The sequence below is a fragment of the Corvus brachyrhynchos genome, unplaced genomic scaffold (assembly GCF_000691975.1).
Source record: "Corvus brachyrhynchos isolate BGI_N302 unplaced genomic scaffold, ASM69197v1 scaffold23, whole genome shotgun sequence".
NCBI lineage: Eukaryota > Metazoa > Chordata > Aves > Passeriformes > Corvidae > Corvus > Corvus brachyrhynchos.
In genome coordinates this window covers 10,300,588-10,311,599 of record NW_008238983.1, presented here as the reverse complement: position 1 = coordinate 10,311,599, position 11,012 = coordinate 10,300,588, and positions in this window count along the sequence as shown.

Below are 11,012 nucleotides of genomic sequence, written 5' to 3'. Positions count from 1 at the left end.
TTGCTCTTCCACAGCTTCATTGTGAACTAGTGAGTTTCAAACTGGACGCTTCAGCAAGCAGAAAGCATGAGCTTAAGCCAGAAACTTCAAGGCCTGATCAGATTTGCCCTAAATGGCTGATATTAGCACTTCCAGAATTCACAATTTCCAGCATGCTGCTTCCTTCTGGTCTGAAATGGATCTCAGTCTCCTGATAGACCCACAATGAGATCTCGGAGAGCTGAGATGTTATAGGCCATGAGACAAAAAGTTTAGGCCCACCTTATTCAATCCTTCACAAGGTTCATCTCCTAAGGTGCTGTGATTTTCTCTTTGTTCCCTGGAAGCTGCAGAGATGGTAGCCTGTCTTTACTTGACATGGCAGGTATCATAAGGCAAATCCCTTCCAAAGACCTGTCTTGAGCTGCAGCTTAGACCTCAGGACAAACTCAGGTATTCATTACAGCCTGTTCTCCTGGTTCAGGGGGAAAAACCAATCCAAACCTGAAGCCTCAAGCTGAAATCAAATCCACAGTCACCTGCCTCTTCAAAGAGAACAACAAGCTGCACACAATTTATTAACTTCCCCAGAGCTCCTGCCTTGTTTATAGGTTTCCCGGGGAGCTGAGATCCATTTTTTGGAGTGAAATCACCACTTGCTTCTACCAAGCTAGACTCCAGTGAGTTTCTTTTCTTTATGTGCAAACCTTTTCACAAGTCCAGATACAAAAAATAAACAAGTCCTCCAGGGTGTGGATCACCTTCTGGCTTGTTATCTGGATAGGGAGGTAAGGAAAAAAGGGAAATTAGTCATCTTCTCTGTAGAAGGAATTCATAGTATGTCTCTACCATCACACACTCCTTCTCATGAGTAATAGACTGATATTAATTGGAAGCATTTGTCTGAATGTCCATACAAAAGGTAAAACTCAAATATAAAGCAGGTGGGAGTAATGCTGGGGAGGAAGTCTTGGACAGGCTGGTTCTGAAAGAAGGACCCAGGACTTTCTACCTAAGACATATGCCCTCAGTGTAGACTTGAAGATTTAAAAAAAATATGCTGGATCAGAGCTCCGTGCTCAAGCTACTGCTCCACCAAGCTCTTTTGTGCAGAAACTGCCATACCCACATGGCCACTTCTCTGCCTCTGTCTTCTCTGGATGACTCTGCCTTGGTACAGCCACTTCTGTTTTTATGTGAGCCAGAACCAGAAACCTGATTCCTCTTGTTCCAGCCAGATACCAGTGCACTATCAGCTATTCAAACACTCCCTCTCTGGTTTTAAGCAGAAATTGCTGCCTGCTGCAGATCTCTTCCCCTGAAATTTCTTCAAAAGTGTCACCAAAACTGAATTTTGATCACATGGATTTTTCTGCTGATATGTATTTATCCTAATATAATCACATCTAGATCATTTCAATTCCTCAAGAGTTAAACCCCATGATTTAGCTGAGCACAACCATTCCTGTATGTTATTCAACAATCGTGATAATTTCTTCCCTGTGAGAAAAGACATAAATGCCAATATGTTCAAACTTAAACCTCTGAGAGCTAAATGAATTTCCAAGGACAATTACATATGTGAATTGAGAGCAAACAGAAAGCATGGCCTGACTCAGAAGAACAGCAATGAAACTACACGCTCCTCAGTGAACTTGTGAATTATGTAAACAGAAAATCAGAAATTAAACAACAGGCTCCTTCTTGGCATGGTAATTAAGGCTCTTGGTTACCATGCAAGATGCTGTTATAATAAAGGTTTGTTAAGAGGCCTATTTTTGTTTCCTGCTTTGATGGGATAAAAACATTTTGTGAAGTTTGGGAAACAAATGGCTTCCCTAAATGCAATCTATATCTAGCACATTTCACCTGGGTCCATTTCAAAGTAATTTTTGCTGTGTTTATGTTCATCTTTCAGCCAGCTGAACTACTGACAGTTGTGTTGATTAATCCTGGAAACCTCCCAGAGAATCTACAAACTTCTTTCAAAGGTCACTAGGAATTCTTCTTCTATTCTACCATTCTTTAGGTATGGTATCTTTTTGAGGAACACTTCTTTCAGTGATCTCCCAACATCAGCTGAAAATCAACAACTATAACCTCCTCATCATACTTGTAATTTTCTTTTCTCTTGTACTAAATGGCTCTCCATTAAATGGCTCTCTGTTTATCTTAAATGCAAATTTTACAAAGAAGTAAATATATTTTTCTGATTTTTATTATGAAATCAAGCAATATATGGAGTTTTCCAGTTTGTTATCTCCAGATTTTAAAAAAACACAAACATGACTGGGGTGCTGAAGAAGAAGCCATGTTCAAGCCAAGCTCAGAAGAGCCAAGCCAGTACAGGTCCCAGTCCTACAATGCACACCACTTGCCCAAGGCCCCAGTCACTTTATTCCCTGTATTCCAGGGGGAACTTTGATTTGTTTGTGAGCACAGCACTGAATATATGTGGCAAGTTTCTAAGTACAATGGATCCAGGTGAGTAAGAATTTTTTACTTTCATCTTCCAACTTTTATTAAAATATGGTCATATTAAATAAATTAAAATGAGTAGGCAAAGAATCTTATTAAATATATGTGATTATAGTTTACTATATATACTCAATATTAAAGCATAGGACATTAGTTGCTCTTCATATTATAAATATGAGTTCTCAAAAACAGAAAGAGATCTTTAATGTCTCTCTTTTCATCTGTCTTCAAGAGACAATCTAAATTCAAACCTTTTCTTGGTTGTGACAGCTGCTCTGGAGATCATCCTACATCCAAAAATTTACAAGCCAATACGAAGTATGCTGCAGGTCTAAGAATATTTCAGATACAATCATTAAAGATATGTTAACATATCTAAATCAGAGTATTTAACATAAGTTTACACTTTCAACCCCACGTTTTGGACTGCAGTGAGAAAATCTGTAGTAGAAAATCAAGCACAAGCTCTTGATGTACAGATTTCTTGATTCACAGATCCTCATTGCTCAGACGAACTGGAGAACTCTGGGTCACCTCTCCTGGCCTCTTGAACTTCCTCCTGTTACTGCAAGGTGCAGGCTGCTGGTGAGAACACATTGATTCACACAGGTACGCTGCCCCGTAGGGCTGGGCTGATGCCGGACTAGCTCCCATCCTTTATGTCCAGGCTCACACAACAGGCTCCTTGCATGAGCCCATTCGGTGTGTCAGTGCTGAAGCACTCCCGTACCCCTCCCTGCTCCCTGTCCCCTTCCTGGTGGAGAGCTAAAGCATATCTCTTTCCTCTTGGCTTCAGACTGCCTGATACTGCAGAGAGGATATTTTAGCAGTTAGCATTTTGCATAGAATTTCCCAGATTTGGACCAAAAATTCACTGAATGTCATTGGGGTGACAGTTATCCCTACCTGGTTCCTCATCAATAAGGCCAGGTTAGAAATTTCTGACATGTTCTTCCCCACATCCCCCTGAACAGAGGGACAAGGGACTGGTTACCACCAGCGCTCAGGGAGTGCAGCACTTTCTGCAGCTGAGTGGAGGCAGAGATCATCAGCCACTGTCGTATCACTCCTGTGCTCCCAGGGGAAGCCCTAAATCCCCACATCTTTCTCCCAAACCACCTCCAGCCCCAGCTGAGCACAGGCAATGACTGACCCAGCTCAAGGGACTCTGGCAATCATGGGATGTGATCTGGGGACTATTCCAGATCATTAATGAAGATACAGGAAGATATGGCAGCCTGAGACAAGACAGCAGCTGGGCAGCCCCTGGTGACTCAGTCATTCAGCTGCCACCAGTGCTAGTACCAAGGTGCAGGGCAGCTGTTCAGGATGCTGGTTCAGATGTTGAAGACTTCAGACACCTGGAAATGCCCTGGGGCCCCTCAAGTAAAATTCTTCCTTAATCAGCTGACAGCATTCAAGGCAATAGTTTTCCAAAATCAGCAGGTGCTTGTTTCATGTCGCCTCAAAGTAGCAGGTGGCCCCAGCTGGGTGCAAGCCACCACAGTCCCTGCCTGACTGGCCACTGCGGGCCCCAGAGATGCTCCATCTCCTCCGCCACCTTCTTCTCAGAGTCGCCAAACCACCTCCTGGGCCTGGAGTAGAGGTGCCCTCTGGTGGCACCCTTGGAGCTCTGCCACCTCTCCGGATTGGTCCATGCTCCTGCTCCTGGTGTCCTGGTCTCTGTTTCCATGAGATTCTTTCAATGCACATTGCATAATCTTGCCGTAGGTTGAGATGACGCTGACTGGCCTGTAGTTCCCTGAATTCTCTTGTTTTGCCTTGAAGATAGTTGGGACACTTCCCTTTTCCCCGTGTCCAAGGATCTCTCCCTATTACCATTTTTTTACTTCATAGAATCATGGAATGGTTTGGGTTGGATGGAACTCTAAAGATCATCTAGTTCCAAACCACTCCCCCCACCATGGGCAAGGACACCTTTCACTAGACCAGTTTGGTCAGAGCCCCATCCAGCCTGGCCTTGAACAGCACTTCCAGGGATGGAGCATCCACATCTTCTCTGGGCAAATTCTTCTAGTCTTTCTCTTAGCCCCACTTACATTCCTCCCATCTTGCGCTACTCATCTTGGCCATGCTATTCACCATGATCCTTTCCACCAGGTATCTCTCTAGCTCCTGGCTGTTCCTGCCTTCCTGCATGGTAGGACCCCAGTCCAGCAGAGAAACTGTATTTGATCAGCCTCAGTTTACCCTCATTGGGAGTGAGTTTGAGGGAGAAAAAGAGTTGTCCATGAGCCTTTGCTCTCATTGAAGCTAGTGTGAAGCTGAGGCCTCCCAGCAAACTCCCTGCCCCTTTACTGTATAAAATTCTTCCCTGCCTTTCCATAGAAGCAGGATCAGGAACTTGGCCCAACAGGACCAGGAGTGTGTAAGGAAAGCAGAGATAAATCATCCCCTCAAGAATCTATAAATAATTTGAAGACTCCTGATTTCCTTCCTGTAGAAGATGAGTAAAAGAAGAGGAAAAAGGAGTGGAATGAAAACTTGGAGAGCCAGGGAAAAATGAAAGAGGAAAACCCAATTTGTCGTCCTGAATATATAAGACCTGACTGGAAATTTTGGTACAAGCTTTTGACAGCAGTTTCTACTTTCAGGGCTCAGGTGATAAGTAATCAGAAAGGTCTCAGGAGACTTTTCTATCTTAAACAGTGATAAACTCGGACTGACTTTTAAAGTAGGAACTTTCCCAGATGTTCTCCACTGAAAAGTACAGATTCCAAACAAGGTTGTTCTCAGAAGCTGAATGGTGATGCTGAATGCAGCTGCTTAAATAGTCTTCAGAGCCTCTGAGGACAAGGCCATCAGAATGAAATACCATGCACTGCCATTTCTCTGTGTGTTGTCATCTTTGTGAGATTACTCTTTCTTTAGCACCTCTAACCAGACTGAGGCCCTGGCAGAGGCCCATCTTATATGACTGTGTTAAAACATGAGTATAAAATAAATGTTTAATTGATACATGAAGGAAAGTGGAGAGAAGGTACCTTTTGAGTAATAAACATGTTTGACATTACATGTCAGTCACCCAACTGAAAATCTACTTCACTGAGCCAAGCATTTTTCTTAGAGATCAAATGCATTAAGTGGTTTCTTCACTATATTCTTTGACCCTGCATTGAAGGCAGTACACACAGCAAATACATTCCTGCCATAGGGAAAGGAGCAAAAGCTGGGGGTTATGCCCCATGATGCACATTCTCAGTGTGCAAGCTAAAGTGGAGTAAAAGTTACTACAGAAATCAGACAACCTCACAAAACAGAGGTCATTGACTCCAATTAGCCTTTAGCTCTGACCTTTACACTGTGGCTCACTTTCCCCAGGACACTCTTTTTCCCGTTGCTGCAAACATTTCAGAAAAAGCAATGAAAGAATTGTTACAAATGCAAGCCCTTCTGTATTTCTTTCCCAGTCCATGCAGAAGCACAGGCAGTAACATAGGTGATGTTACGGAAAGCGACTATAGTGACTACGTGGATCATTTTCCCTAACAGATACATTTTCTTTTTTGGCAACACTCATGGTTTTAAATGAAGTAAAACTGAACCTTGCCCTGAGGAGTTCAATTTAATTTGGTTGGCAGTCATAACCTTTAATAACATCTGGAAGGTCAAGATAAAGGCTTCTGGCAAAATAAGATTGTTTCTGCTAAATACTGGGGAAAATCCCTAACTGCTGTCATCTGCAGGGATATTTTCACAGAATTTTAAAGACACAAGAACCAACATGTCCTCAGAAGCACTTATAAGCAGTTACTTGACAATGGTAATGTTTCACACCACACCCTCCATTACCAAGGAGATCAAAGTTCTAGAAGTAGGAAAAAAAAATCCTTCTAATCTAATGACACAAATATCTAACTATCTAAAAGGTTCGCTTGGACATGATGAAAGTGTTTTAAGTAAAGAACTGTATACTTCAAATGATATTACACTTCTTAGGAATGGGATGTTCTGAAAGATGAATACAGTTTTGTTTGGTTTTGTTTAGTTGTTTGTTTAGATTTTTTAAATTTTTTTGAATGCAGGAGGCCTCCACCAAGTAATCACAGCCACAGAGCTCTGAATCCCAAGTAGATTAATAACAGCCATTGGCTCCATTCTCAGCATGACAGCAGGATCCCAACCAAGCTGATAGGGCTAATGTTTTAAATAGAAAACCCACTGCAATCCACATGTGAAAAGATCCCTGCTGTGTTTAAGAACTATAATTTGGGGAAGAACATTCTGCAGATCTTGAAAAGAGCCATGAAGTTCTGCAAATATTTCTTTAGTCCATGGAAATGGTTTGTTATAATTATCCAAGTATTGCCTAAGTTCTTGAAATCTAGACTTAAAAACAGCCTTGACTGTCTTTTCAGTCAGACTCATTACTGTAGTATCATTTAGACTAGGTTTTTTACCTCATCTCTCACCTAAAATGCTAGCAGGCATAATTTCTTTCTTGGTTGAAATATTAATAATCCATGGAACAAACCCCAGTGCATAGACAAAGCGTCTCCTCAGAAAGAGTTTGTAAAAGAAGCAGATCTGGAGCCTATGTCATTGCTGTGTCTGATGATGCTCAGACATTATGCCTATCCCTTAGTTTATGTTTGGTGCAATACTGCTACACATTTCATAGCACAAAACATGAACCACTAATCACATATTCATTCAGGAAGTTTGACTCTTCCAGTAGCTACTAATCATAGCCCAGCTTTAGTAAGAAGCAAGCACCAGCCAAAGGAAAACACATTGTTCAGTACTTCATATACTGAGGCGTCAGAGTTAGTATTTAGCACAGTGCCGCAGCCTGGGCCAATCTCCTGGTGCAGCAGCAAATGTCATTGCATTCAGAGCACATCTGAGAGTACTTCCCTCCACGTTTGTTCCAGGAACCCATAGCCACAGCAGCTACCTACTGGTGAGGGACGGTTCAGGAGATGTCATGGCAGAACAGCCACTGGCCAGGAAGCGCATGCTCTAAAGGCCCTGCAGTGCACAGGGAAAATCCAGGCTGGCAGTGGCTTTCACTGTGTGTTTTTGGAGTCCAAAGACCTCTGTGCTTTCTGATTGTGTCTGGCCAGTTGTCTGTAGGCCATACTTTGTGCCACACACCAAAGAGCCTGTTCTGACAGTTTTTCTCTTGCCATGGAAGCTCTGGGCCTCCCTAGTGCTGGTGCATCACTTAGGTACCAGATTGTCCACATGTTCACTCCAAATACTGCTTGGTTTTTCAAGATAAGCTGACAGCCACTTGGTTTCATTTAAGATAATCCATAATGTTTTCCACATTTCTGCAACTTGCTGTTTGTAACTAACTGAACCAATTTTGCAGTGAGAGTCAAGTGAACAGCTGAGGGAAAAAAAAACCTAGGACGGCACTGAAAAAAAACCCCAAACAACTGGTTAAGAAAATACATGCATTTTGAGATGTTCATCTATAGAAAAGCTGAAAACCAATAGCTTCTGCTGTTTGGCTTTTTCAATGCTCTGAACTTTCAAAATGACTCTAAAAACATAAGGGAATCATTTTTTGAAGCCATTTAAAAATGTGAGGGTAGATGGAAATGTTGTAGTACAAGTGCTGGATAGTTTCCATTCTGCAATTATTATTTTGTATTCTCTTAATAGAACTCTTGAATAAAATGTATTATCTAAACATTTAAATCATATAAAACCAAAATAAGACCGTATTCAAAAGAACCTTGTCTTTTTTCCCACTCTTTCTATACACACTTATAAACATGCCTTTCCTTTTGCCATAACCTTCTGTAATTTGGGGTTATATCTATTACTGTCTTCAGTTTCTACCTGTAAAATTACCATATTTCCTCTGTTATCCAGATGATAACTTACATGGAACAGAGATTTTTTTTTTACAGTGTGTTTTTTCAGTGTCTGTTGGCACTAATTCTTGAGTCAGAAGCTAATAATAGCCTTCTAACATCCTTCTCTACCAAAAATTAAAAGCTACTTAAGTCATGGGTATTTCTTAGGCAAAAAGCACCTAAAGTATTATTAAATAGACAGGGATTAATAACATGTTCACCAAAAACACCAAGAAGGCTGAGAGATATTTCATTTAATATAACTTACAACAACATCCAGTAATATGTATTTTTTTTTCTGTTTAAATTATAATGATCTGCCTCCAGCTCATGTTTACTGGAAAGCTATTGTATAGCTTATATTGAAACACAAAGTACGAACAAAATTTTGGGATCAATTCTCTCTAGGTGCTGAGAAGATGGTACACATGCAATGTTCGTTAGGTAACTTAAATGGCTGAATAGACAGATACAGACAGGAATTAAATTATTCACTGGCAACATACAGCGACTCCTTTCAAAAGCTTTAATGGAATTTAAAGAAGCCTACCATGAGAGAGTGAAATTGGAGAATTTTATACATTAATCTTGCCGTGGCCTTTGAATGTGAATTATAATTAGAGACTTTTATGCCACAGTTAATTTATATTTATCACATCAGAGTAACAATGACGTAACCAATAATGGTTACGTGTTTGGGAAATAAAGAGTGGGAATTAGGAATATACTTGAAAATTGAAATTCTCCATTTCTTGGCTTTTTCTCCTCTTTTTTTCCATTGATTTTTCCTTGCTCTGAAGAAATCAGTATTACAGCATTTCTCATATCCTCAGTACTATGCTGGCAGTTTTTAATAGGCCAAGATAATTTGCTGACACAAAAACGAGCTTATTTTTCAAATAAACGTTTCACCTTGCCTTTCTGAGTGGAAAAACACAGAAGAGCTGAGTATGGTAGTCTAGCCCAAGTGTATTTTATTGCAGGACTTCACTGTATTTATTCAGCTTGGAGAGCCATATGAAGCCTTCACTTTTTCCTTAATTTTTTTTGCTTACACAGGTAAATATCATACACTCCACCAGCTTGAAGAAGGTAATTTTGAAGGAACTAACATGGTTACGGTTTAGGAAAAGAGAGTTATAAAATTGCAAATTGGGCATGTGCCACCTCTGCACGTTAAGTCCAGACTTGAACTACATCCACTCTGCTGCTGACACGAAGCCCGAAGGCTTAATGCAAAGGATTTAATGACTGGCTGGACACAAAGGTTCATACAGTAAAGAGAGATGAGAGTTGCTACGACTCATTGATCAGCTGGAGGGGTTAAAATAGCTGCCACAATGGAACACTAAAACAATGCACGCACACATTTCATCAGGATGGAATTCCTCTTTACCATGAATAAAATTAAATTGTTTTCTTCCTTAACAATGTTCCTGCCAACTCAGCAGAGCCTGAGTGACTGCTCTCTGTGCACGTGTCAAAGTTTTAATGCGTGCTGCCCCGGCTGTGTAGGGCAGCAAGATATGGAAACATAAATGATTAAGCTAAGAGAGATTTTTGTGCTTTACTGAACGCTTTATTAGTTCTGCTGGAAAGTCCCAGCTCTGGAAAGCAAGGTGAGATTTGAAGAACAGCACAGGTGGCCGCTTGCCACTGAGGAGGAGGACGGCTGTTTCCAGGGCTTACACACTCCTGATCCCTGGAACACTGACCCTCTCAATAGTCTGGCCGACTTCACCTAGGAACGCAGCGTTTCTCTCCGGTTTAGAGTAGAATTTAGAACCGATTTCGGCTACATTTTGTCCGACTCCCGCGCCCCTCCCCGGTAGGATGGCCGCCCTCAGAAAGGACCCGCCCGCCCACCGCCCTGGCTCCGCCTCCCGCCCGAGCGGCGGGGCCGGGTCCTGGCAGAGCTTCAGAACCAAGTGCTGCGTCCTGCACTTGTGTCACAGCAAGCCCAGGCAACGCTACAGGCTGGGGGAAGAGTGTCTGGAAAGCTGCCCAGCGGAAAAGGACCTGCGGGTGTTGGTCAACAGCTGCCTGAGCATGAGCCAGCTGTGCCCAGGTGGCCAAGAAGGCCAAGGGCATCCCGGCCTGTATCAGGAATAGTGTGGCCAGCACTAGTGTGGTCCCCAGGACCAGGGACGTGATTGTCCCACTGTGCGCGGCACTGATGGGGCCACACCTCGAGTATTGTGTCCAGCTCTGGGCCCCTCAATTCAGGGAGGACACTGAGGTCCTGGAGAGTGTCCAGAGAAAAACAGCAAAGCCGGTGAAGGGTCTGGAGCACAAGTCCTCTGAGGAGTGGCTGAGGCAGCCGGGGTCGTTTAGCCTGGAGAAAAGGAGGCTCAGGGGGACATCATCACTCTCTGCAACCACCGGAAAGGAGGCTGCAGCCAGCTGGGGGTCGGCAACTTCTTCCCAGGCAACCAGCGATAGGAGAGAGGACATAGTCTCAAGATGCGGCAGGGAAGGTTCAGATTGGACATTATGAGGAATTTCTTCACAGAAAGGGTGATTGAGCATTGGAATGGGCTGCCCAGGGAGGTGGTGGTGTCACCTTTCCTGGAGGTGTTTAAGGAAAGCTGGATGTGGCACTTAGTGCCATGGTCTAGTTGACATAGCGTTGTTCGTTCATAGGTTGGGCTCGATGGTCTCGGAGGTCTTTTCCAACCTGGCTGACTCTGTGTTTCCGTAGCTGAGAGCTGTCCCGCAGCAGCG